Source organism: Bos indicus x Bos taurus, chromosome 10 (genome assembly GCF_003369695.1).
Source record: "Bos indicus x Bos taurus breed Angus x Brahman F1 hybrid chromosome 10, Bos_hybrid_MaternalHap_v2.0, whole genome shotgun sequence".
Lineage (NCBI taxonomy): Eukaryota > Metazoa > Chordata > Mammalia > Artiodactyla > Bovidae > Bos > Bos indicus x Bos taurus.
In genome coordinates this window covers 77,726,349-77,754,058 of record NC_040085.1, presented here as the reverse complement: position 1 = coordinate 77,754,058, position 27,710 = coordinate 77,726,349, and the positions used below count along the sequence as shown (strand labels likewise).

The window sequence follows — 27,710 nt, the reverse complement described above, 5'->3', positions numbered from 1 at the left end:
AAATGGGTCCATCACAGAATCTACCCCAGACTGTGTTATGAGTATTTAAATGGAGGTGGGCACCCCGATCCATGGGGAGTTCTGGTTCCTTTCTGCTTACAGCTGATGGCACACCTCCGTCTGCCCTGAGTGCAGTCTGGCCTGGAGCTCACCTCCTGGGCAGCGAGCCTTAGGTGGAACCAAGCCTTCCTCCTGGCTCCTCCCCCAGCCTGTGTTGCAGGCCTAGACTAGACAGTTCAGAGCTGGCTCTAGCTTCCATCTTTCAAGCTTCTCTGTTTCATTCAGATGAATGAGTCCATACTTTTAAAAACTGATCTGGAAACTTCTCCATCAGTAGAAGATCTACTCCCAGTTCAAGTTGAAGTTCCTGAGGCAAAACAGAACCCCAAGGGACCCCAACATCTCTCCTCCATCCCAGCTACAGCCAAGCCCTTATCCTGGCGTCTACCACCAGGGTGGGCCATGACTCCGAATCCTGTGTCTGAGTCTGGGTTCCCCCTCCCAGCAGCTCTGCAACCTTGGGGATGTGCTGTACTCTTTCTAGGCTTCAGTTTCTCTAGGATATGATAAAAGCACCGTCTGAGAAGGAGGCATGGGATAATTCCTGTAGAAGCTTCAACATGTGTCCTTCATCACAGAGGAAATGATCAGCATGGGCTGACTTCATTATCATCATTATTATTATTGCTATTCCTACCGATTGGACCACTCTCGTTCCTTTATCTGCAGTGATTTATAAGATGGCTCTGTTCTTAAACAAAAAAGTGCACACGTGGGCTACAAGGGCCGGACTAGAGTATTGGTGGGGAGTGTTCATAGGCCACAGAAAGAGTATGTAATTCCAGCCCACCCAGTTTCAGGAGACAGTTCACAAAGAAGGAGGTGCTTAGCATCAGTGAGAAACAGAAAAGATTAAGGAGGAGAGTATTAGATGTAGAGCCAAGAACAAAGCCATCCAGAGCAATCACACCAACAGTACCATGTGACAGCTAGCATTTACATGCAGGCTTGAACAGCAAGTCTCTGTGAAAGGGGACAGAGTCTTGAAGGGCAAAAGTCACAACATGCTCAGGCATCACTTATATGTGAAGCACTGAGCCAGACACCAGGGGCTGAGAGTCACGCGTGAATCACAAAAGAACCAGGCTTAAAGAGCTGCAGGGAGATGATGTCAGAACTGCCGGGGAATGAGCTCATGCTTTCCTGGCATCAGGATGCTGGCCTTTCCCCTCGATCCCTCCCTCAACCTGGGCCTCATGGCCACTGCCAGTGGTGCCCTGATCTCTGCCTGCAGTTGACCTCAGGAAGTGATATGCTGTTGGGTCAGCCTGCATCCCTCATGCCTCTGCTGCTGGTCACCATCCCAGATCGCTGCTCAGCTGCCTTCAGCAAGGTGCCCCAAACCCAGAGGGACTCATGTGTGGGACACCACCATTGTTTCTGCTCGCCATCATCTTTTAGGGAAGGGTGTCGCCTTGGGCTTCTCTGGGGTCTGCTGCCATCTTGCCTCCACGGACTACTCCCCCTTGACTTTCCCCTGAAGGACAGCCTTGAGTGCTCGGGGCTGAGAGCGGGGCTGTCTGGGGCGGCGGGCAGTGGGTGTTGATGACCATGAAACAGCAGCAGTGGCAGGAGTGATAGGAGCTGGGCAGAGGCCTGTGTGTCCTGACCCTGCTGAGGGCTGGCGAGGGCCTTGGATAACAAGTTGTCAGCAAGAAACAGGAGCACCAGTCCATGGGGAAGCTGGTGGCAGTCAAGCTACACTGCCCACCTTCCCTGCCCTGGTCTTTCCTCCTGAAATCCCTAACTCCATTTAGGTAAGAAAAAAGTGAGATAATGAGGGGCCTGGATGCTGTGAAGACTGGGAGGTGGGCGAGGTGACATTTACATGGAGGCCTGAGAGCAGGAAGATGATGCATCTGGATGAAGAGCAGTGAGGTGGGAACAAGCAGAAGAAAGTGCAGGCAACTGGAGGTGTGATGGGAGACGGAGGGGCTGCACCCCCTGGAAGTCTCTGGAAGGCTGGAGCAGGGGAGCGGTCTGCGTGTTTTTAAAGGCTGCTTTGGCTGCTGCGTGGAGAAGGGATTGCAGAGGGGAAGGAGAAGCAGGAGACCAGCCAGCAGCCATTTTTCATGGTTTTGAGAAGAAATCTAACGCAGGCTGGGCTCCCTAGCGGCAATGAGATGGAGAGGAGCAAAATGGGGCTGGGTCTGTTTCAGAAGCAGGGCTCCTGGTCCCCTTTGAATGCATGGGGCCTGGAGTATGGAAACAAGAGGAGTCAGGCTTGACTTCTGGTTTCTAGCTTGACTAACTGGATGCAGGTGGAGCTTAGCCTACCTGAGATGGGGAAGCAGGTTGGGGAGGAAACCCGGGTTTACTATTGGCCATGTTTTGTCTGAATCAGATGTATACAGCAGCCATCCAAGTGGTGATGTTGAGTCTGTCAGTGGACATAGGAGGCTGAGTTTTCAGGGACAGAGCAGACCTGGGATTGTATTTGGGTGTCACTGGTGGGTAGAATGTACCTCAAGGAGGGTGGCTGGGTGAGATCACTGGAGGAGAACATGTAGACAGAGAAGAGAGGGCTTTGGAACCAAACCCTGGGCCTGGCAGTAGCATGGCTGGCTGGAGACCCAAGCCTGCCCTTTCTCGCTCTGGAATGCCTTCTATTACCCTGAGTGCCTGGGCTTCTCTCTTATGTGACTTATCCAGTGATGCGTCTTCCTCACTAGACGGCAGGATAAATGAGCTCCAACTCCGGACCCTCTGCCGGCTCCTCCTGGAACCCACCCTTCCAGCCACCTCCCTTTCCTGCTCACGTCATGATTCAGGGGAAAGTCGACACTCCCCAGTACCCCAGCACCTGACAGCTCTGCCCAGCGCCCAAGCCAGAGAGGCAGCTAAGGGTTCCTGTGTTCTCTTCTAGTTTATAACTAAGTTTAAAAACTTGCTTTCTGGCTTTTTGGTCACTAAGTTCCCCGAAAGCATCTTGTGGGGGCTCTGGAGCTGGCCCATGGCTGAGCTCTGCTGGGTGAACACAGCCCGGGAGTGACGTCAAGCTTCACATCCCACCCGGGGTTACAGACTCTGGGGAGGAATGCCGTCTTTGTAGTGGACAAGCCTCATTTCGTTTCCATCAGCTCCAGACCAAGAGAAGCTGGCTTTTGTTCAGAGAACATGTTTCAAACTGAGAAACCTTGTACCGTAAGTTCTTGACATACAAATGAGTTCCGTTCCAAGAGCTCATTCATAAGTCTGATTTGTTTGTAAGTCCAACAAAGTTGGCCTAGATAACTAGTTGGCCTAGATAACTAGTTAGCCTAGATAAAGTTAGCCAATTGTACTGTGATAGGCTTACAATACTTTTCACACAAATAATACATAGAAAACAAGCACAAAAAATAAAGAAAAAATTTTACAATTAATTTTTACAGGCGTGTGGTTGCTTTACAATGTTGTCTTAGTTTCTGCTGTACAGCAAAGTGGATCAGTTATATGTATACATGTATCCCCCCATTTTTCCATTTCCGTCCCATTTAGGTCACCATGGAGCACAGTAGAGTTCCCTGAGCTCCGCAGTGTGTTCTCATCAGCCATCCATTTTATACATAGTAGTGGATATATCAATCCAATCTTTCACTTCTGTACATCTGTGTCTCTACATCTGCTCTGCAAATAAGTTCATCTGTACCATTTTTCTAGATTCCACATATAACCCAAATTCTACGACATCTGGTTTTCTCTTTCTGACTTATTTCACTCTATATGACAGTCTCTAGGTCCATCCATGTCTCTGCAAATGGCACGATTTTGTTCCCTTTTTTTTTTTTGACTGAGCAATGGTCCATTGTATACATGTACCACATCTTCTTTATCCATTCCTCTGTTGATGGATACTTAGGTTGCTTCCATGTCCTGGCTATTGTAGAGTGCTGCAGTGAACACTGGGATGAGTGTTATCTTTTTGAATTATGGTTTTCTTTGGGTATGTGCCCAGGAGTGGCTGGGTCATATGGCAGTTCTATTTTTAGTTTTTGAGTATTCTGTTTTTGAGTATACTGTTCTCCGTAGTGAACCACTTACATTTCCACCAACAGTGTAGGAAGTTTCCCTTTTCTCCACACCCTTTCCAGCATTTATTGTTTGTACATTTTTTTGATGATGGCCATTCTGACTGGTGTGAGGTGATACCTCACTATAGTTTTGATTTGCATTTCTCTAACAGTTTGTTAGAGAACCGGCTGAGATGAACTACCCCATGCCCAAGGTCAGGGGCGGCGGCCAACAGGAGTAACCCCACGTCCAAGGAGCGGCGGCTGTGCAGGTGCAGGACGGCCAAGAGGAGCTACTCCATGTTCAAGGTCAGGAGGGGTGGCGGTGAGGAGATACCCCTCGTCCAAGGTAAGAGAAACCCAAGTAAGACGGTAGGTGTTGCAAGGGGGCATCAGAGGGCAGACACACTGAAACCATAATAACAGAAAACTAGCCAATCTAATCACATGGACCACAGCCTTGTCTAACTCAATGAAACTAAGCCATGCCATGTGGGGCCACCCAGGACGGGCGGGTCATGGTGGAGAGGTCTGACTGAATATGGTCCACTGGAGAAGGGAATGGCAAACCACTTCAGTATTCTTGCCTTGAGAACCCCATGAACAGTATGAAAAGGCAAAATGATAGGATACTGAAAGAGGAACTCCCCAGGTCAGTAGGTGCCCAATATGCTACTGGAGATCAGTGGAGAAATAACTCCAGAAAGAATGAAGGGATGGAGCCAAAGCAAAAACAATACCCAGTTGTGGATGTAACTGGTGATAGAAGCAAGGTCTGATGCTGTAAAGAGCAATATTGCATAGGAACCTGGAATGTTAAGTCCATGAATTAAGGCAAATTGGAAGTGATCAAACAGGAGATGGCAAGAGTGAATGTCGACATTCTAGGAATCAGCGAACTAAAATGGACTGGAATGGGTGAATTTAACTCAGATGACCATTATATCTACTACCGTGGGCAGGAATCCCTCAGAAGAAATGGAGTAGCCATCAATGTCAACAAAAGAGTCCGAAATGCAATACTGGGTGCAATCTCAAAAACGACAGAATGATCTCTGTTCGCTTCCAAGGCAAACCATTTAATATCACAGTAATCCAAGCCTATGCCCCAACCAGTAACGCTGAAGAAGCTGAACGGTTCTACGAAGGCCTACAAGACCTTTTAGAACTAACACCCAAAAAAGATGTCCTTTTCATATAGGGTACTGGAATGCAAAAGTAGGAAGTCAAGAAACACCTGGAGTAACAGGCAAATTTGGCCTTGGAATACAGAATGAAGCAGGGCAAAGACTAATAGAGTTTTGCCAAGAGAATGCACTGGTCATAACAAACACCCTCTTCCAACAACACAAGAGAAGACTCTACACATGGACATCATTAGATGGTCAACACTGAAATCAGATTGATTATATTCTTTGCAGCCAAAGATGGAGAAGCTCTATACAGTCAGCAAAAACAAGACCGGGAGCTGACTGTGGCTCAGATCATGAACTCCTTATTGCCAAATTCAGACTTAAATTGAAGAAAGTAGGGAAAACCACTAGACCATTCAGGTATGACCTAAATCAAACCCCTTATGATTATACAGTGGAAGTGAGAAATAGATTTAAGGGACTAGATCTGATAGACAGAGTGCCTGATGAACTATGGATGGAGATGTGTGACATTGTACAGGAGACAGGGATCAAGACCATCCCCATGGAAAAGAAATGCAAAAAAGCAAAATGGCTGTCTGAGGAGGCCTTACAAATAGCTGTGAAAAGAAGAGAAGTGAAAAGCAAAGGAGAAAAGGAAAGATATAAGCATCTGAATGCAAACAATGGAGTATTACTCAGCCTTTAAAAAGAACACATTTGAATCAGTTCTAATGAGGTGGATGAAACTGGAGCCTATTATACAGAGTGAAGTAAGCCAGAAAGAAAAATACCAATGCAGTATACTAACGCATATATATGGAATTTAGAAAGATAGTAACAATAACCCTGTATACGAGACAGCAAAAGAGACACTGATGTATAGAACAGTCTTTTGGACTCTGTGGGAGAGGGACAGGATGGGATGATTTTGGAGAATGGCATTGAAATACGTATAATATCATATATGAAATGAGTCGCCAGTCCAGGTTTGATGCACGATACTGGATGCTTGGGGCTGGTGCACTGGGACGACCCAGAGGAGTGGTATGGGGAGGGAGGAGGGTTCAGGATGGGGAACACATGTATACCTGTGGCAGATTCATTTCGATATTTGGCAAAACCAATACAATATTGTAAAGTTTAAAAATAAAATAAAATTAAAAAAAAAAAAGAATAGCAAGGAGAGATTAGAAAGCCTTCCTCAGCAATCAATGCAAACAAATAGAGGAAAACAATAGAATGGGAAAGACTAGAAATCTCTTCAAGAAAATTAGAGATACCAAGGGAACATTTCATGCAAAGATGGGCTCGATAAAGGACAGAAATGATATGGACCTAACAGAAGCAGAAGATATTAAGAAGAGGTGGCAGGAATGCACAGAAGAACTGTACTAAAAAGATCTTCATGACCAAGATAAGCACGATGGTGTGATCACTCATCTAGAGCCAGACATCCTGGAATGTGAAGTCAAGTGGGCCTTAGAAAGCATCACTATGAACAAAGCTAGTGGAGGTGATGGAATTCCAGTTGAGCTATTTCAAATTCTGAAAGATGATGCTGTGAAAGTGCTGTACTCAATATGCCAGCAAATTTGGAAAACTCAGCAGTGGCCACAGGACTGGAAAAGGTCAGTTTTCATTCCAATTCCAAAGAAAAGCAATGCCAAAGAATGCTCAAACTACTGCACAATTGCACTCATCTCACACGCTAGTAAAGTAATGCTCAAAATTCTCCAAGCCAGGCTTCAGCAATACGTGAACCGTGAACTTGCAGATGTTCAAGCTGGTTTTAGAAAAGGCAGAGGAACCAGAGATCAAATTGCCAACATCTGCTGGATCATCGAAAAAGCAAGAGAGTTCCAGAAAAACATCTATTTCTGCTTTATGGACTGTGCCAAGGCCTTTGACTGTGTGGATCACAATAAACTGTGGAAAATTCTTCAAAAGATGGGAATACCAGACCACCTGACCTGCCTCTTGAGAAACCTATATGCAGGTCAGGAAGCAACAGTTAGAACTGGACGTGGAACAACAGACTGGTTCCAAATAGGAAAAGGAGTACGTCAAGGCTGTATATTGTCACCCTGCTTATTTAACTTATATGCAAAGTACATCATGAGAAACGCTGGGCTGGAGGAAGCACAAGCTGGAATCAAGATTGCTGGGAGAAATATCAGTTACCTCAGATATGCAGATGACACCACCCTTATGGCAGAAAGTGAAGAGCAACTAAAGAGCCACTTGATGAAAGTGAAAGAGGAGAGTGAAAAAGTTGGCTTAAAGCTCAACATTCAGAAAACGAAGATCATGGCATCTGGTCCCATCATTTCATGGGAAATAGATGGGGAAACAGTAGAAACAGTGTCAGACTTTATTTTTTGGGGCTCCAAAATCACTGCAGATGGTGATTGCTGCCATGAAATTAAAAGATGTTTACTCCTTGGAAGGAAAGTTATGACCAACTAGATAGCATATTCAAAAGCAGAGACATTACTTTGCCAACAAAGGTCCATCTAGTCGAGGCTATGATTTTTCCAGTGGTCATGTATGGATGTGAGAGTTGGACTGTGAAGAAAGCTGAGCGCCGAAGAATTGATGCTTTTGAACTGTGGTGTTGGAGAAGACTCCTGGGAGTCCCTTGGACTGCAAGGAGATCCAACCAGTCCATTCTAAAGGAGATCAGTCCTGGGTGTTCTTTGGAAGGACTGATGCTAAAGCTGAAACTCCAATACTTTGGCCACCTCATGCAAAGAGTTAACTCATTGGAAAGACTCTGTTGCTGGGAGGGATTGAGGGCAGGAGGAGAAGGGGACAACAGAGGATGAGATGGCTGGATGGCATCACGAACTCGATGGACATGGGTTTGGGTGAACTTTGGGAGTTGGTGATGGACAGGGAGGCCTAGCGTGCTGCGATTCATGGGGTTGCAAAGAGTCAGACATGACTGAGTGACTGAACTGACTAACTGAACTGAACAGTTTGTGATGTTGAGCATCTTTTCATGTTTGTTGGCCATCTGTATGTCTTCTTTGGAAGAATGTGTACTTAGATCTTCGCCCTATTTTTTGATTGTGTCATTTCTTTTTTTAATACTGAGCTGCTTGAGCTATTTGTTTATTTTGGAGATTAATTCCTTGTCAGTTGCTTTGTTGGCAACTATTGAGGTTGTATGGCTCAGCATACAGACTGAACTAAAGGCTGGTGTCTGATCAAATAACATGATAAAAAACAGTTTGTTTTATTAAAATATTTTCTCAGCAATGGTCATATCCATGCTTTGGGGAGGGTAGTAGATTGAGAGACCCAGACTTGGAGTTCATTAAGGAGAGAGTCGTGTATAATTTTGGGGAATTGGGACTATGCTCAGCTCTACATTCCAGAAAACAAACAAGCGAAATAATAGTGGCTTAAACAAGATAGAAGGTATTTGGTAAAAGAAGTCTGGAGGTGGCTCCATAGGATCCTCAGGAATCCACAGTTTGACATTTCTTTTCCACCCTCCAAGTGCTTGGTTTTCACCCCCAAGGTCAACTTATGCTTCAGAATGTCTACTGAAGTACCAGCCATCACATCTCAGCATCAAGCAGGGGGTAGAAGGAAAAGCAGAAAGCTAGAGAGTGTCTTTCCCAGGTGAGACCCCTCCCATTAAGCACATTTCCTGGAAGCCCATTTTTCTGTTCACATATTGTGATACACAGAATAATGGGTCCCCAAAGATGTCCATGTCCTGGTCTCCGGAACTTGAATATCTACCTTCCACGCAAAAAGGACTTTGCAGATGAAATTAAGGCCCTCAAGATGGAGAAATTATCCTAGATTATCCGGGAGGGACCAATGTAGTCATAAGGCTGTTTATAAGAGAGAGATAGGAATGTCAGGGAGAGAAGGTGATGTGATGCCAGAAGCAGAAGTGTGGGTGGGCTTGCACATGAGTGTGTATTCACAGGAGTGCTTGGGGAAGGGTAGAGGAAGAGAGAGGGATTGGGGTGGAGAGACTTCTTCTTAGCTACTGGCTTTGAAAGTAGAGGAAGTGACCGTGAGCCAAGGAATGCAGGCAACCTCTAGAAGCTGGAAGGGGTACGGACACAGATTCTCCCCTAGAGTTTCAGAAGGAACGTAGCTCTGCTAATACGTTTACTCCTGTAAGACCCACTTCAGGTTCCTGACCTCCAGCACTCTAATACATTTGCACTGTATTGTTTTAAGCCATTTCTATTTGTTGTAGCTGTGATGGGAAATGAATACACACATGATTCAGACACTAGAATTCAGTGATCTGACAACCTAGGAAATAGTTTTATTCTGAGTTATAGGATGCTCAGCCAAAAGAGGGACCATATTACTGAGTCAGAAAGGAAAAATAGATGTTGGGGTCAGGAATAGCAGACTGCCAGGCAGGACTGTTACGCAAATGCAAGGTTCTCTACATTTAGCAGAACAGAAAAGTATTCTGAAAACAGGATTGAATCCACATTGAGGAAACATACCTTAGAAGGCAGCATGCTGCTGCTGCTGCTAAGTCACTTCAGTTGTGTCCGACTCTGTGTGACCCCAAAGACGGCAGCCCACCAGGCTCCCCTGTCCTTGGGATTCTCCAGGCAAGAACACTGGAGTGGGTTGCCATTTCCTTCTCCAATGCATGAAAATGAAAAGTGAAAGGGAAGTCGCTCAGTCGTGTCCGACTCTAGCAACCCCATGGACTGCAGCCTACCAGGCTCCTCTGTCCATGGGATTTTTCAAGCAAGAGTACTGGAGTGGGGTGCCATTGGATTTGTGGCCACTGATTCAAAAGAGGATTCAAGTAATTCTTTAGGCAGAACATTCTCTGAAGAGCTGAAAGTTACTAACCAGGTGTGTCTGAGCCCGGCTGTGAAGGCTCTAGTCTAAAGCAGTGCTTTGAATTTGAGAGAAGTAACTTGCACAGTTATCAGTAAGACCTTTTGTCTCTAAAATTCCTCTTGGTAAAGTCACACAGTAAGCCACTATAGCTTGAAATCAACATTTATATACTGTTTATTATACGCCAGCCGTGGTTCCAAGCACTTCACAGATATTAACTCATTTATATGCACAGCAACCTGATGAAGCAGTTACTGTCATTATCCCATTTTGCAGATGAAGACAGTGAGGCAGAGAGCAGGTAGGTACTTGCTGAGGTCACATGGTCTGTGAAGTTAGGACTTGAACCAAGGCACTTTGACTCCGGTCATTGCTCAGAGTCAGTCATTTTGCGTCGTTCAGTGGGAGGGTTGGGGAGGAGGGGAGGGCGTAATTAAGGAGGTCGGCAGGGCCAGAACTTGAAAGTTACAGGTCATTTAAGGGTGCTGCTGCTGCTGCTGCTAAGTTGCTTCAGTCGTGTCCGACTCTGTGCGACCCCACGGACGGCAGCCCACCAGGCTTCTCTGTCCCTGGGATTCTCCAGGCGAGAACACTGGAGTGGGTTGCCATTTCCTTCTCCAGTGCATGAAAGTGAAAAGTGAAAGTGAAGTTGCTCAGTCGTGTCCGACTCTTAGCGACCCCATGGACTGCAGCCCACCAGGCTCCTCCGCCCATGGGATTTTCCAGGCAAGAGTATTGGAGTGGGGTGCCATTGCCGTCTCCCATTTAAGGGTGAGTTTTTTCTAAATCCTGTCAGATGGTAAAGAATCTGCCTGCAATCCAGGAGACCTGAGTTCAATCCCTGGGTTGGGAAGATCCCCTGGAGAAGGGATGGCTACCCACTCCAGTATTCCTGCCTGGAGAATCCCATGGACAGAGGAGCCTGGCGGGCTACAGTCCATCGGTCACAAAGAGTCGGACACGACTGAGCAACTAATACTTTCCCTTTCTCTAAATCCTACTTAAGATGCTCTCTTGTCCCCAAAGACTTTTATAGTTTGGCTTTGCTTGGCTTCCTGGACTATCTTATACCAAACTATAAGAAATAGAGTGGCTAGTTCCCAAGCTGCCTGGGAGAAGGAATTCATTTCCAGTTTCAACCTATGATCTGTCCAGAGGCAATTAGGACAGGGAACAGAGAAAACAGACAGAGTGTGGCAAAGTATCTGCATTACAGAAAACCACTTTATCATCTCTGACTCAACCTTGTAAACACCTTGCAAACAGCCTCTACCTTGTAAACGCTTCTTTTACAGTCAAGCTACGTGTGGTGAATTGGCAGGTGCAAAGCTAAGGAAAAGAATGAGATCTTTATTTACTTATTTAGATCCTGGACAGCTTGAGGGATCTCAGTTCCCCAACCAGGGTTTGAACCTGCATCCCAGCAGTGAAAGTGCTGAGTCCTAACCACTGGACCACCAGGGAATTCCTGAGACACTTATATTCTAAGACTTCTATTCCCCAGATGCAGATAAGCCAGGGTAGAATGATGATCAATCATCCTGATTGAATTGTGACACTCCCTTTTTAGAGTAACCAACTGGCTCCCATTATATTTGGGTTGCAGTTGTAGAATGTGACTAAATATTTCCTCTGCTTCAAGTGGCTACTCCTAGAAGCCTGGTTCTGGGGTCACATAAATTTCATTAAAGTAAGCAACAACCCAAAATCCAGTAAAGGGTGCACACAGCTTATTCCTCAGGATTATGACTCTCACTCACTCACCCTCCCTGGAAGCAGAAATGCTTTAACCAAAGTGAGATGGAGACATTTCTCCTGCTTTGCTCACCTGGAGAAGGTGGGTGTGGACAGAAACAAGGGCAGTGTGGGGTCCTCAGAGATGCATGATGGAGTTACTGTACAAAGGAAAGACTTTTTAGTCCATATTTCCTGACACAGACTAAAATGGATCAATAGCTCTAGTTAAGGCAATGATGCGAGACCTTTCTTCCACTACCCCTGTCTTGGATGCCTTATCTTCTCCACTAGGTTTCCCCTTATGTACTGTAGCCATGACCCCAGCTCAGAGCTGCCCATTTCTTGAGACATGTCTTCCCCAGGAAGGTGAGAGGCCAGGGACAAAGCCGTCTCTTTCTCCTTAAATGACATCCCTCATGTCCTTGCACCATGTAGAGTTCTACAGAGTCTGCCATGATGAAGACTAGAAAACTAGACTGAGACAAGGCAACTGGAAAATGCCCATCCACATGGCCCAGAACAGGCTCTGGGGAGGAAATTACTCTGTCCCCTATATCTCTGGCTCCTAAGTAAAAGTCAAGGGGAGGGAGGCGCATCTGACTAGCAGAGCCTGGAACACATCATCTGTCCTGGCTGCACCCAGCGCAGGACAAGAGAATGTCTAATACTTCCTTTGTCTATAGTTGGGAGTAGTCTTCGCCCCCCTCCCCGCCGCCCCATGACATTCATTATTTGGGAGTTTCATAATCAAAGCAAGATATTCAGATGCTGGATAGCCAAAATAAATGACAAACATCCTTTATGCTTCCTGCTCTTTCCATGAATGGGAAATCCAAGGCCAAGACCAAGGTGAGGTCTTAAGGGAAAAAAAGCAGAAAGATTTCCTGGACCACCACCAGCATAAAAGGAGGAAAAGTAGCCCAACTGGGATCAACACTGGAGGGCAAGGCAGACACCTGCTTGGAGAGCCCCCCTCCCCCTGCCCCGTCTGAATCACTGAAGGACCTAGAAGTGGTGGCAGGAAACTTGAAGGCAGTTGGAAGGGATTCAAAGTGCTAACATCTGGTAGGGAGAAAGAGAAATACAAAGTTCTCTACAGTACTGCGAGAAATGTCACTAGATTGCAGAGAGATTAATTTGGGTCAAAGAGAAGTAAACTTTTGGCCCCACGAAGAATTTGCCATCTATTGGGGGAGAGAGTCTTAATAAGTAGGGTCGGATATCGTAATCCAAGCAGCTTGACTCTCTCGAGAGACCAATGAATTTCCAAGGCTACGGGTGCCAACAGCTAAGCAAGGCCCTCACAATGTGACCTCAGCTACCTCGGCAGGTTGGTCCGTTTCAGCCTGTGACTGGACACACTGCTTAACACATCTGGGCTTCCTGCCCTCAGGCCGTTGTTTCCGTGGTTCCCTCCGCTTGAAATGCCCCGTGTCCACCTTTGAGAGAAGACATCAAGGGGGATTTCTCCAATGACCATTGGAGAAATGGCTTTCTTCCATGAAAGCCCTAGGATATAAAATCAGAAGAGAGCCCCAGGATTGGTAAGGCCAAGTTCAAGAACAAACCAGTCTCCAGGGAGAGCTAAGAATGTTCAATGGGGCCCTCCCCTTGACCATCCATTGCTTCCACCATGCCATGAGGACCTGGGAGAGAACAAATCATGCCAGAGTTCTCTTAGAAACATCATCATTTAAGGGTGAGATAGAGCCTTCCAGAGATAAATAAGTCCCCTCATCTGTCCATCCATCTGTCCATCCGTCCATCCAACTAACTCACAAATATGTGTTAGATTACCTATAATTTTATACCTATAGCTATTAGAAATGTTGACACCAGCTACTTTCCCCTCATCCTTACTCAGTGGGTAAAACCCTAGTGCCTTGGGGCCCCATTAATTTTTCAGTTCATCTCCATGTTGATCTGAGCGTACTCTCCCCCTAATTGGTCCCTGACCCATTCCCCATGCCCATATCTGGAACTTCTGTTCTTTGGCTCCACTGGTGAATAAAGCTCCTGTATAACCTTCACAGAAGCACAGATGGGCTCCTCTATCTCCTGGTCTACACGGATCATCGCGTTTCCAGTGCCCTTCCTCCTACTGCCACTTCCCTCCACCACCTAATTTGGGGTTCAGAGGGAAAGTAGGCATCATCTTGCCTGTTATGATATTTCTCCTTTTCTTATGTAAAAATTTCTGATTATCTGAGGCTTATCTGTACTACTAGTTTCCTCTCTAATCCTCTGGTCTATCATCTCTCTCTAGTCTTATTAACTTCTTCTCATCTGTGGAAGACTTTGGTGCCTGGATCACCATCTTGTTCTCTACCCGAAATCCTGCTATTATTCTCGATGACATCATTATCTGTGTGGGAAACCTAATGAATATGTTGGCTTCTCAATTCCCTGTCCTCTACTCCAATGATCTTCACATTCAAATCATCTTACTCCTCCTGTTTGTAAATTGCACAGATTCCAGGTGGAGTCAGAGTTGAATAGGGTGGCTAGGGTTCTGTTCCAGGGCCCCAGAATTTAGAAAAATACACGGTAATGATTGTTAAAGGTTGTGCAAATACTTAAACACCTTTTCCCTCTTAGGAAATCGCATCTTCTCCAAACACATTCCAACCTCCAGTCAAGTGGGAGCAGTCCTATTTTTGACAGGAAAGGTTCAGGACTCTTAACAGGACCTACAGAGGGCCAAGCCCACATCTCCAGCCTCTCGCTGCCCACCCCAGGGCCTTTGCACATGCTGGTCCATTAAGACCGCCTTCAGGGCCCAGCCCAGATGTTACTCCCACCCCACTGCATGTGGTCCCACAGCCCACACACTTTTACCTCTATCACACTGCTTGTCACACTGCACTGTGCTGCCTGTCCAGGTACCTGCTCCTCACACTATCCACAAGCCACCTGTAGAGATGCCCTGTGTCTTATTCATCTCTAAATTCCTGTGCCAAGCTCAGTGTCCAAGACTGTAGCCACTCAATAAACATTCATGGAAAAAATGGGCCTTTAAAACCCATTAAGTCCAAAGCTAGACAAGTAGGGTGGACTCCTGACCCTCATCACTTCTCACTCCATCTCTCACTCCTCGTCTTCAGCGACTTAGTTCACATTTAATTTTGTGTGTTTTTTCCCATTATACCCACTATATCTTTGTGCTTTAAGTCACTTCTATTATATTTTAATTGCTTCATAATATGGCTTTGCTTCCAGCATGTTATATTTGTTTCTTGTATTTCTTTTCTGAGGACTAGCAGTTGGCCACTGCAACCCTACGGACTGCAGACCACCAGGCTCCTCTGTCCATGGGATTCTCCAGGCAAGAATACTGGAGTGGGTTGCCATGCCCTCCTCCAGGGGACCTTCCTGACCCAGGGTTTGACCTGTGTCTCTTATGTCTCTCGCATTGACAGGCAGGTTCTTCACCACTAGCACCACCTGGGAAGTCCCTGATGTGTACTGGAATGCATTTTGAAGGCTAACTTAATATCTGTCCTACAAACAGAGTATACCTCTTCTCCCCCTGCACTATGGTTCTCATAGATAACTAATGACCACACTGTAAATACAGCAACTGCTCCAAATCTGCTCTCCTGATTCTTTCTGTTTCACCTTTTAAACTTTCAGAAGCATTTATCCCTTTTCACATACTAGATGCTACTTATTTATTATGCTTATTATCTAGTTTGTCCCCCCCCACCCCCACTGAAATATAAGCTTCATAGGGGCAAGGATCTTGATCACTTTTGTTTGCTGATACTCCCAAGCACCTGGAAAAGACTATCTGGCACATCATAGGCACTTAAAAAATATGAATATGTTTTTCACACAGAATTAACTTTAAAAGAGTGATTCAGTTCTCCATGTATCTGCCTTTTATTGCTGTTTAACAAAATGCCCTCAAAGTGAATGGCTTAAAATAATTTTTATCTTGCTCGAAAATCTGCAATGTGGGCAGAGTTTGATGAGTTCAACTCACTTTGCACATTGCAGCCTCAGCTGAGGTGGCTTTACTAGGGGCACGTTTCAAGTGGAAACTGAACAATGGCTGCAAGCTAGCTCTTTCTGATGGCCGGGGGTTCAACCAAGGGTGTAAGCTGAGGGCTTCAGTTCCTTTCCACGTGGGCCTCTCTGTGGGCTGCTTGGGCTTTCTTACAGCATGGTGACTGCACTCCAATAGCAAACATCCCATGAAAACAAGGCAGAGGTGTGTGCCATTGTTATGACTCAGCCTTGGCTAACATGAGCACCGTGTTATACTCTGCTGGCTCTATCTTTTGGGATGGAGTGGTACCAAAGTTCTAGAAGATCATCTGGGATCAAAGATATTACTCCAGACATCTTTAGAAATACAACCTGGCACACAAAGGTAGGCCCAAAGCCTTGTTAGCTCATGACAACCATATTGAAAGGGCACTTAAGCACGACTTAAGCCAGTCACAAACCTCTAGAAACACAACTGGACAGACTGAGAGATGTTGAGAAAGCTTATTACGCCAAACTCAAGTAGACAGAGCAAGGGATTTGGACTAAAAGCATGTTTAAATCCAAGCTTCATCATTACTGTGTACAACCTTGGGAAAGTCATGGAACATCCCTGAGCCTCAGCTTCCCCATCTGTAAAATGGGAATATTATGTTTTTCTTGTCTGCTTGACACTAATGATATAATAGGCATACACTTGAGTAAGTGTTCCCAAAACTACAAAACACTTCACTCTATACCTTTGGAGGCCAAAAACAGTCTAGTGGTCATTTGGACTTCTGTTCTACAGCAATCGACAGACCACAGAGGGGGAAGCATGTTCTGAGCTGTGGGTGCAGCACCCTGGACTTCACTCATCGACTGTGTGATATTAAACAGCCATTTACATTTTCAGAGCCTCAGTTCTGTCATATGGAGGGATAAGGCTGGGCTTCCCTGGTGGCGCAGATTGTAAAGAATCTGCCTGCAATGCAGGAGACCCAGGTTCGACCCCTGGGTCTGGAAGATCCCCTAGAGAAGGGAATGGCTACCCACCCCAGTGTTCTTGCCTGGAGAAGCCCATGGACAGAGGAGCCTGGCGGGCAACAGTCCAAGAGGTCACAAAGAGTCAGACATGACTGAGCAACTTTCACGCACTCACTCACTCACTCAGGGATAAGGCTAATTGCCTTGCTTAACCCTGAGAATTATGGTAAGGACTTGATGTAACTCAAAGGTTATATCAAAGGTTAACTCAAAGGCTTATGGTAAGGGCTCAGAAGTACGGGTTATATCACTTGGTAATAATTATATTATTATCTAAGCAGTCTTAATTTTTTATTTTAGGTAAAAATATGTTTTTGTGAATACAAAAGTGAAATATTTTATTTCAGTGAAAACCTTAGAAGAGCCAGCTAAGCATAAGGAAGAAAATAAAAATCACACATAAAATTTCCCTCTTAGATTCTCCATCTGTTATCTCTTTCTAAAAATAAAATTTTCTAGTTTTATATTATATCTAGCTCCCTTCAAAGAAATAGTTGTCCACTTTTGGGGGGCGGGCAATGATAAGCAATAAAGCGGTAAACAGCAATTTTTCATACCTCCTATGATTTCCTTTAGACAAATCTCTACGAGTGAAATTTCTGGATCACTTTCAAGGCTTCAGACTCTACGATACAACTGGCCTTCAGGATACACTGAACCCAATTCTCCTCTCTCTGGAAGTGCACACACGTGCCCATTCCCCTACCCCTAGCCAGTATTCTTGTTTATCACCGTCAACCTGACTGGGAGAAATGATAGCCCATTTCAGACAATCACTCTGTTTTTTAAAGTGAAATTTCAATGTTTCTAATACAGTTATTGACCATATGTATCTTCTGTTGGGGTACCTATCTTTTATATCTATCAATAGGAACTCATTAAGTATTAAGGATATAACATTTTATCTGAAATTTGTGCTACACAGCTCTCCCTCCTCCAATTTGTCATTTACATTTAAGGTGCCTCTAGAGTTAGAGCTTTTAAATATTTTATGTTCAAATATATCAACTTTCTTTTATGGTTTATGCATTTGTTGATGTGCTTGCAATATTGTCAAGACTTTTTGACAAAGAACTTTTATAAGTTTTTGTTGAATTCATTAACTCATGCACTCCACAAATACTTACTGGATGTTTCCTGCATGCCAGGCATTGTTAAACACGGAAGCATCATCTAAAGCATAGGGCTGAACTCAGAATGAAAACATCTGTCATAGAAGGGTTTATGAACTGAAATAAACAAAACCCCCAACAGACCCCACTCTGTTCAAAGACCAACTGCACAGAATATTTCGACTCTGAGCAGAGATTATAGTGATGCTGCCCAGAACTCCAGTTCCTGGCTCTCAGGGAATTTTGTGATGAGTAACGTCTATATAGGTGCCCCTGGTGGCTCAGCGGTAAAGAATCCGCTTGCCATGCAGGATACGTGCATTCGATTGCTGGTTCTGGAAGATCTCCTGGAGAAGGAAATGGCAACTCACTCTAGTATTCCTGCCTGGGAAATCCCATGAACAGAGGAGCCCAGCTGGCTACAGTCCATGGACTTGCAAGAGTTGGACATGACTTAGCGACTAAACAACAACATCTATGTAAGCAGGATAATGCTAGGGAGATAGGTATGTGAACATCTGCGAATGAAAAGGCTTGAAATGACACCAAAGAAAGCATTTGGTCCATACCAAGGAAGAATTATCTATGATATAATTTTTCATTTCATTAGTAAGTTGTTAAGGCAGACATTATCTATGTCCTAGGACTTTTTCAAGTTCCTCTGAATCGCAGAATCTCAACAAGGAAAGAACTACCCTTTGTTTGAAGGTTTTCACTGCAAAAGTCCAACAAACAGCATCTCAGGATGACTGCCCATTGGCTGGACCTCATCAACTCAAGAAAAGTCACAAGGTCCTCAGTTTGCCATCTCAAAACTGAGCAAGACTCAGACTATTTATTGGTTATGCTTTACATTTTTTGATCTCATAATTTTGGGGGGAAGTGAACCATCATAAATTCTCAGAAGACTCACCCCCAAATTAGTGCCCTGGAGGAAATGTGAAGGACTCGAGCCCATAGTACTTGGGACATTCTAGCAAAGACGGTACAGGACAGACCTCTCAGTCTGCCTTCGTGGGGGATAAACAGGCTTGTCTAGGTACAGACAGAGTGCCAGGCCCTACCAGGAAAAGCCCCAAGCAGACAGCAACCCAAGAAGACCTCCCACCTTTATCTACTGGAACCAACTCATGCCTGAAATGCCATCTGTATGGCCTCATCACCTGAATAAATATCCCCAGGAGACTGGAAGCCACCTGAAGACAGGGACAGGCTCTACTTTTGCTCATCATAAGACCAGTTCAGCACCGAGTGAATGAGTGGATAGGAATGAAGCTTTCCACTGGTCTATGAATTCCTAGGAGAAAGGAGCAGTGCCCTACTCCTGACTTGTGTGCAATCATGGATTTTGCCATGAATAAATTGCTGTTATTTCCATGTTATATTATGTCTTAGAATTAGAGGGCAGCCATTCACTCTTGAGAGGAGAAAGCCAGCCCAAGGCCATTCAGCATATGCATGAGACACAGGCAAATATTACATGGATGGAACACGGGTGGAAAAGCAAAGGCCCTGTAAATGAGACTGATTCCTGCCTATTTTACAATCTGGTCTATACCAGCCCTGACCCTAATGGTTGCTGAAAGAATCCTTCCAAAGTTGTCTTTCTCACTTTAAACATGGCTGAAGGATCACCTTCTGGAGGCCAGACGTTTGAAATCAGAGTTTTGGCAGAGTTGGTTCTTTCTAGAGGCTGGGAGGGAAAAATCTGTTCCATGCCTCCCTCCTGGCTTCTGGCGGTTTCTGGCAACCTTCGGTGTTCCTTGGCTTGTAGCTGCATCCCTCCAATTCTCACCTGCGTCTGTCCCCACACTGGCCTTTCTCCCAATCCTCTTCATATTCTTCATAAGTGACTCCACTGCATTTGGCCTCCTGCACCTTGCTGGTGTTAGGTCCCTCAGTCATGTCCAGCTCTTTGCAACCCCATGGACTGCAGCACACCAGGCTCCTCTGTCCTCCATTATCTCCCAGAGTTTGCTCAAACTCACATTGAGTTATTTTACTCCTTTATTATAATATACAATAAAGATATGTATCTTTTATATTATATATTTATTTACTTGACATATCAGATGCAAAATTGCACATTACAGTTACAGTGACACAAGAATTTCATTCTCACGGCCCATTTAACCTTGACATGACTGCGAGGTCCACAGGGAGTGTTATTCTCAAATTTTCAGATGAGGAAACTGGAGCCCCAGCTTTCAAGTAGTGCTGTGGCCTCTAAGGTAGGAGGCAGTGGGAGTTGTAGGCAGGGGACAGGCAATCGGGTGTACTGTCCACAGAGAATTTAAGAACAATGAGAATATCAGTGATGAATATCTCTCCCCTGGGGACCCCTCTGATGTGGGAATAGAACCCGGCCTTGGAGTTTCAGCTCCAGGGCTTTTCCTTTCCTCTGTGGCCCCTCAGAGGTCAGCGCAAGGTGATTTTAGACGCATCTGGAGGGGCGCATCCCACACGTTCAGCTCAGTCAGGAGAAACTATACATCCTTTCTCAATCCTTTCTCACCCCAGCTCTGGAGGGGCGGTGTTCCTACCATCCCCTCATGGAGGCCAAGAAGGACCTGAAATGAGATAACTGGGACTGAGGGTTGGGACGGGCATCATAGCAATAAGACAAGCGCCCATGTTACAGGTTCCTGATTATTCCTGAAGGGCTGCTGACCCAAAAAAGGCAGGTGTGGTCTCACCCTCCGGGCCCTTGCCCCCAGCACATGCTGCAATTTGCTGTCTCCTCTTTTACTGTTCAAAGTATGTGCTTCTATCAGATTTGTAGTCCTTACAGTTTAGTTATTGGTGAGTTTAAGGGGATGAAATCTATAGATTAAAAAAAAAAAGCTGGAGGGTCAGCTTGGGGTCAGAAGGCATCATACTATAACTGGGAATTCTGAATTTTGGTGACAGTACTTCTCCTTTCTGGGTGCAAGGCATTTCTGTGCAGCTTTTGTTTTAGTTTAAAATACAAAGATTACGTGTTCCGTACTTCTTACCAGGTAAACCTCACCCCATCCCCACTCCACTCCTTGTCTCCCAGGCCATTCTGCCACGCCTCATCTCTGCACTGATCATCCCTCCATCCAGCCAACTCATCCCTCTCTCCAATCCCATCCCTTCCACTCACCCCACACTTTCAAATCATGGGAATTATTCCAATCAATCCATGTGGCTCTCTGTTTTTGTTCCTGGTTTCACAGGGGGAAAAAAAAAAAAAGAAATCTCCAAATTTTAAGACAGAATATCAGCACAATAAAATCTACCTGCACTCGTATTTTCTTTTATACAAACAGCCTGTAGATTCAAAGCAGAAGTTATCTGGGGGTAAACTGGGGTCCTTGCTTGAAGTCAGCATTTCTTCCAACTTGTTGTTGTTCAGTCACTCAGTTGTGTCTCTTTCTGACCCCATGAGAATGCCAGGCTTCCCTGTCCTTCACCATCTCCCGGAGCTTGCTCAAACTCATGTACATTGAGTCAGAGATGTCATCCAACCATCTAGCCCTCTGTCGTCCCCTTCTGCTCCTGTCTTTTGCCCAGCATCAGGGTCTTTTCTAATGAGTCAATACTTTGCATCAGGTGGCCAAAATACTGGAGCTTCAGCTTTGGCATCAGTCCTTCCAATGAATATTCAGGATTGATTTCCTTTAGGAATGACAGGTTTGGTCTCCTTGCAGTCCAAGGGACGCCCAAGAATCTTCTCCATCACTGCAGTTCAAAAGCATCAATTCTTCGGTGCTTAGTCTTCTTTATGGTCCAAATCTCACATCCATAATTACTACTGGAAAAACCATAGCTTTGATTAGACAGACCTTTGTCAGCAAAGTAATGTCTCTGCTTTTCAATATGCTGTCTAGGTTGATCATAGCTTTTCTTCCAAGGAGCAAGCGTCTTTTAATTTCATGGCTACATGGCCACACCATCACCATCTGCAGTAATTTTGGAGCCCAAGAAAATAAAGTCTCTCACTGTTTCCCCATCTAGTTGCCATGAAGTGATGGAACTGGATGCCATGATCTTAGTTTTCTGAATGTTGAGCTTTAAGCCAACTTTTCCACTCTCCTCTTTCACTTTCATCAACAGGCTCTTTAGTTCTTCTTCACTTTCTGCCATAAGGGTGCTGTCATCTGCATATCTGAGGTTATTGATATTTCTCCTGGTAATCTTGATTCCAGCTTGTGCTTCATCCAGCCTGACATTTTGTATGATGTACTCTGTATATAAGTTATATAAGCAGAGTGACAATATACAGCCTTGACATACTCCTTTCCCAATTTTGAATCAGTCCGTTGTTCCATGTCCGGTTCTAACTGTTGCTTCTTGACCTGCATACAGGTTTCTCAGGAGGCAGGTAAGATGGTCTGGTACTCCCATCTCTTTCAGAATTTTCCAGTTTGTCGTGATCCACACAGTCAAAGGTTTTAGCATAATCAATGGAGCAGAAGTAGATGTTTTTCTGGAATTCTCTTGCTTTTTCTATGACCCAATGGATGTTGGCAATTTTATCTCTGGTTCCTCTGCCTTTTCTAAATCCAGCTTGAACTTCTGGAAGTTCTCCATTCAGGTGCTGTTGAAGCCTAGCTGGGAGGATTTTGAGCACCGAGTTCTCCATTACTCCTGAGGCGCAATGTTTATTATGACCACACAGGGGCGCTGTTGCTCTTGAAAGCAGCAATGCTTCAGCAGGCTGTGTCTCCAGTTAGGGAAAAAATGCTAGGATCTGGGATTGTGAAATTGATTTTCTTTCTTTTAAATTAATAATCATTGGTGTTCTGAATAACTGCTTAATTTCTTACTTCCAGAGGTAAAGATCTGAAATCTTTTTGATGTCACTTATAGTATTTTCCAGAGGCAAATAATGAAGGCCAAGGGAAACCTTTGTTACAGCGAAAAGTCGCTTGTGAAGGTTTTTCATCAGTTTAAAAGTGTTCCTAGACCTGCTGTGGATTAAATTAACATCCTAATTGTGCTGGTTCGAAAGATAAAAGGGGGAAAAATGAGTGGGCAGGAAAGAAAAGTTGTAGATTTATTAAGGGACAGTGGGAGGGGGAAGCCAAGCGAACAGAACCACACAGGAACGAAACGGTACACTGGACCTCGTAAATTATGCAACTGTGATGACTGGTCATTAAAGAAGTGTAATTAAGCCAGTGGCTTCAGTGGCTCGGAGGCCCAGCTTCTTCAAAGGGTCTGCAGCAAACCTCGAGTCCTCAAATCTTCAGTTTCTCCCAGTATATGTGATGCTGATCCTCGTCTGCAGCGCTGGGCACTATTTGGCTAAGACTAACTCCAAACACAGGCCATGTAACTGGAGACTGTCAGAGAAAACAGGTTATTAGGGAGTGAAGCTTCTCTGGCCTTGTGAGGTCCTGGTTACCCACATGTTTGCACTGGGTGAAGAAGACAAAGAAAATCTGGGGCAAGCTCAAGATTTGAGACTTGAGTTCTACCACTCAGTAATTACTGCATTGTTCCAGGCACTTGGCCAAATCCTGGGTCCATCATCTGTATACTGAGGCATTTGGCTGACTTCTGCATCTATTCTGATTCTGACCAGTACCCCTCCTCCTCCCACCTGGCCTCACCCTTGTGCTGAAGATAATGACAGCAGTGACTTTCCATGGATGCTGTGAGGATAAAAGCAGCAAGCACTTGTAATACACTTGAAAAAGTGCCACATGTAAGGCAAGCTGTCAATAAACGCTAGCTTTGAATAGTATCTTTATTATTATTAATTACAATACAGACACCCTAGGACTTCTTGCCAATTAGCAGTGTCTCTCTTTCACAGTAAGGAAAAAGAATGCTTGTGTTTATCCCTATGCCGGCTCATCTCTCCAGCCAGCTCCAATGGCATCCACTGCAGCGGGCTGGGAAATGCAACCCCAGCAACTCGCTCCCCGGGTGGGCTCCAGCTTCGCATCTTCAGAGAGAACCTCTGTTTGGCAAAAGCCTTGAGTGCATGGAAAACAGATTAACTCACCATCATTCCAGCCTGCCACCACCCATTTGCTAAACTGCACAATTTGATAATAGTGAGGGTCCCCCCACCGCCACTGCCTGCCCCCTCCCAGGCCAAGCTGAGGCACCAACCTGGGTGCTTATCTATGTGGAGCTGGGGCTGTCATTCATCCAACCACTGTGACAGGCATCCTCTCAGCAGATTTGTGCTTTTATCCCCTGAGGTTCAAGGACAGAAGACGGTGCCAGGGATGAAGAGAGGGGAGGAAGAACAGCAACCCACAGAGTAAGTGTGCTTGCAGTTGTCTCCTGAGAAGGAGGGCTGCAGGCTCTCTCAGCTGTGGGTCTGCCTCCCTGTGCTTGAGCCTGCTCAGTCTGCATCCTGGGTGCACTATTATTATAGACAAACATAAAACTAAAAACCATTTTCTTATCTTTCTATTGTTGTTCCTCAGTTGCCAAGTCGTGTCCGACTCTGCAACCCCATGGACCGCAGTGCACCAGCCTTCCCTGTCCTGCCCTGTCTCCATTTGCTCAAACTCACGTCCACTGAGTCGGTGATGCCATCCAGCCATCTCATCCTCTGTCACCCCCTTCTCCTCCTGCCCTCAGTCTTTCCCAGCATCAGGGTCTTTTCTAATGAGTCAGCTCTTTGCATCAGGTGGCCAAAGTATTGGAGCTTCAGCTTCAGCATCAGTCCTTCCAATGAATATTCAGGGTTAATTTCCTTTCAGGATTGACTGGTTGGATCTCCTTGCTGTGGAAGGAACTCTCAAGAATCTTCTCTAGCACCTCAGTTCAAAAGCATCAATTCTTCAGCAATCAATGTTTTTAAGGTTCAACTCACATCTGTACATGACTGCTGGCAAAACCATAGCTTTGACTAGATGGACCTTTGCCGGCAAAGTGATATCTCTGCTTTTTAATATGCTATCTAGGTTTGTCAGAGCTTTCCTTCCAAAAGATATCTTTCTGACCCTGCACTAATTTCCTTCTCCCCTTCTTCCTGATTCAATTTCCTGACAAAGAAGTTTCTTTCCAGTTTAGACACTGGCATTAAACAGTGGAGTGCTGTTAGATAGGTGATGTATGTCCCCTGGATGACTCCCACGCTGTCTGGATCCAGTAAAAGGGCTTCTGCAGGGAAGTTGGGGCTGGGGGTGGGGGGTATGGAGGGAAGGAGGGAGATCAGTGAAGCAGGGGCAGCCTCCAAGCTCTTGTACCTCCTCCTGGCTACTCTAGGACCACTACATTCAATTGAAAGCACAGCCTTAGATCTGCTGATCAAAACCCCAAGTAAAAGAGGTTGTAAAAGTATGCAGTCCATTTGCTTCTTATTACTGGTGTGGACATTGAGGTCCAAAGAGGTGAGGATTAGGAACAGCCTCAGTGCAGCTCCACTGATGTGCCAGGCACCATTCCACGTGTTGTACACAGAGAACTCATTTAAGCTTCATGACAACCCCTGTGAGGTACTATCGTGTGTGTATTTCATGTATATTTCATGGGCGAGGAAACCTCGTTCATATTTGCTAAGTCATTTGCTCAAGTTCGTCTGGCTAATGAGTGGCAGCGCTAGGATTTGAACCCAGAACCAATTCCACAGTTCATACTTTCCACTGAGTGGTCCTGTCTCCCCACGAGTGATTTATTTGTAGCAGCAGTGTTAATAAATAGAGTGCCAGAGCGTCTAGAAGTCTCCAAATTCAGACTCCCTAGGGATTGAAAAAAAGCAAATAAACCTGAGATTTTCAGCCTGACTTTCTGCCCCTTCCTAGCCTAATGCCAAATCGTCTTTCCAGGCTTGACTGCTGCCTTCTCCCAAATGCACTGAAGCTTGGTCAGCTGTTGGCTGAAGGAGGGAGTGGATATGAATAAATAAATAGAGGAACTGAACCTTCCCAGGCTTACCAGTTGGGAGGTCTTTCCATAAATCAGAAAAAAAAAACTATTTAATAATGTCATAATCAATATCGCAATAGATCTTTGCAGTTTCTTCAGAGCCTGGTGCTTATCACACACTTCAGTTGGCAGGGAGCATTCCTGAAATCAGAACACTGGCTGCTACAATCCATTTCTTCCCTTTATGCAGATGTCACAATCAGCATGCAATGCTGATCCATGCCTGAAGGGCTAAGTTCTTTTCCCTGTTCATAAGCAGCAGCGAAGATGCCAAGATGGGCACAATAAAGGGCAGAAATGGTATGGACCTAACAGAAGCAGAATATACTAAGAAGATGTGGCAAGAATACACAGAATAACTATACAAAAAAGATCTTCATGACCCAGATAACCACGAAGGTGTGATCACTCACCTAGAGCCAGACATCCTGGAATGTGAAGTCAAGTGGGCCTTAAGAAGCACCACTACGAACAAAGCTAGTGGAAGTGATGGAATTCCAGTTGAGCTATTTCAAATCCTGAAAGATGATGCTGTGAAAGTGCTGTGCTCAAGATGCCAGCAAATTTGGAAAACTTAGCAGTGGCCACAAGACTGGAAAATGTCAGTTTTTGCCGGGAGCCGGCATATTGCATATTGAGTGCATATTGCATATTGAGTGCAGCACTTTCCAGAATCTGGAATAGCTCAACTAGAATTCTATCACTGCCGGGAGCCAGCGTGAGGAGCTCCACCCATGACAAAGGTCATGAGGAAGGAGGCTCGGCATATGCAAAGGCGGGATCGAGCCTCAGGAGTCCCCCTGGAAATTCTCGAGCATCTCTGCCTATTTTCTGCTTTGTGCCTTCACCTACACCTCTGACTTTATGGGGGGCTGTCCCCCACTACCTCTCTCTGAAAAAAGAGTTAGCTTACAGCTCCAGTTAATAATTTCTGGGTGTGACAGTGTTTCAACCTACAAACTCCTTTGGAAGTCCTCTAGCCTGCCTGAATAGGTTTTTCCGGCCACATGTGATTGCTCAGAGCCTCCCAACTGTGAGAGGCATGAGATGTTCTAAACTGTCTAAATACAGATTCCTTTGAGCAGTTAAAAGATTGATTAGAAATTGTATTGGTGAAGGGATTTTCACTTGTTGGGCCAATGTTTGCTGCTAAGTCTCCATATCCCTTACCTGCTGTGTCCCTGGCAGTGTATTGATTAATATAATTGGTGTAAATAGTAGCTTTAATGTTGTAACCTGGGACCCTTGAGTTAATTCTTTTTCTTGTTATAGCCCACCACACCTTTGCTCTGTAGGAATGCAACTTTATCTAATGCTTTTGGAGGGTGGCGCTTGACTTATCACCTTTAGAGAAAAATAAGTTTTCTGAAGAAAGGGTCTTAAAATGTTAACAGGCCTCCGGGCCAGAAGATGATGCAAATCACCTAAGCTTTTGCATATGATAAGCTTGCAGGAAGAAAGCCTGGCTTGCTGCATGACTCTACCCTTTCCCCCATTATCCTCTATGCATAATTTAAGGTATAAAAACTACTTTGGAAAATAAAGTGCGGGCCTTGTTCACCGAAACTTGGTCTCCCCATGTCATTCTTTCTCTTACCTTCTGGCTGAATTATTCAGCCTCTTTTCTTCACTGAATTTTCCTACTGAGCTATCCTTATTTCAGCCTCTTTTCTCCACTGAATTTCCTCACTGAGCTATCCTCATTCTATTACTTTTTATATCCTTAATTAACGTTTAATTAAGCAGTTGTTTCCTGATCCTCGCCGACGCCGTCCCCACTTCGAATTCCCTGGATCCACCGGGGCTGGACCCCGGCAAGTTTTCATTGGGAGTACCATTGCCTTCTCTGAATCCCAAAAAAAGGCAATGCCAAAGAATGTTCAAACTATCACACAATTGCATTCATCTCACATGCTAGTAAAATAATGCTCAAAATCAAGCCAGGCTTCAACAGTACG

At 45.1% G+C, this 27,710-nt stretch overlaps 1 protein-coding gene, 1 long non-coding RNA gene and 1 other non-coding gene across 12 annotated transcripts in view; all 3 read right to left on the bottom strand.

Annotated features, from left to right (window-relative positions):
• RGS6 (regulator of G protein signaling 6) overlaps window positions 1-27,710 on the bottom strand; it is a 609,909-nt gene that overhangs the window by 113,081 nt on the left and 469,118 nt on the right. The gene's annotated exons all lie outside the window — the stretch shown is intronic.
• Window positions 11,420-11,491, bottom strand: TRNAE-UUC. Its single transcript has one exon. It is a non-coding gene; the product is annotated as a tRNA-Glu (tRNA).
• LOC113899067 lies at window positions 22,892-24,310 on the bottom strand. The gene is made up of 2 exons (XR_003512823.1): window positions 23,983-24,310; window positions 22,892-23,204 (listed from the first exon to the last, which is right to left on the bottom strand). It is a non-coding gene; the product is annotated as an uncharacterized LOC113899067 (long non-coding RNA).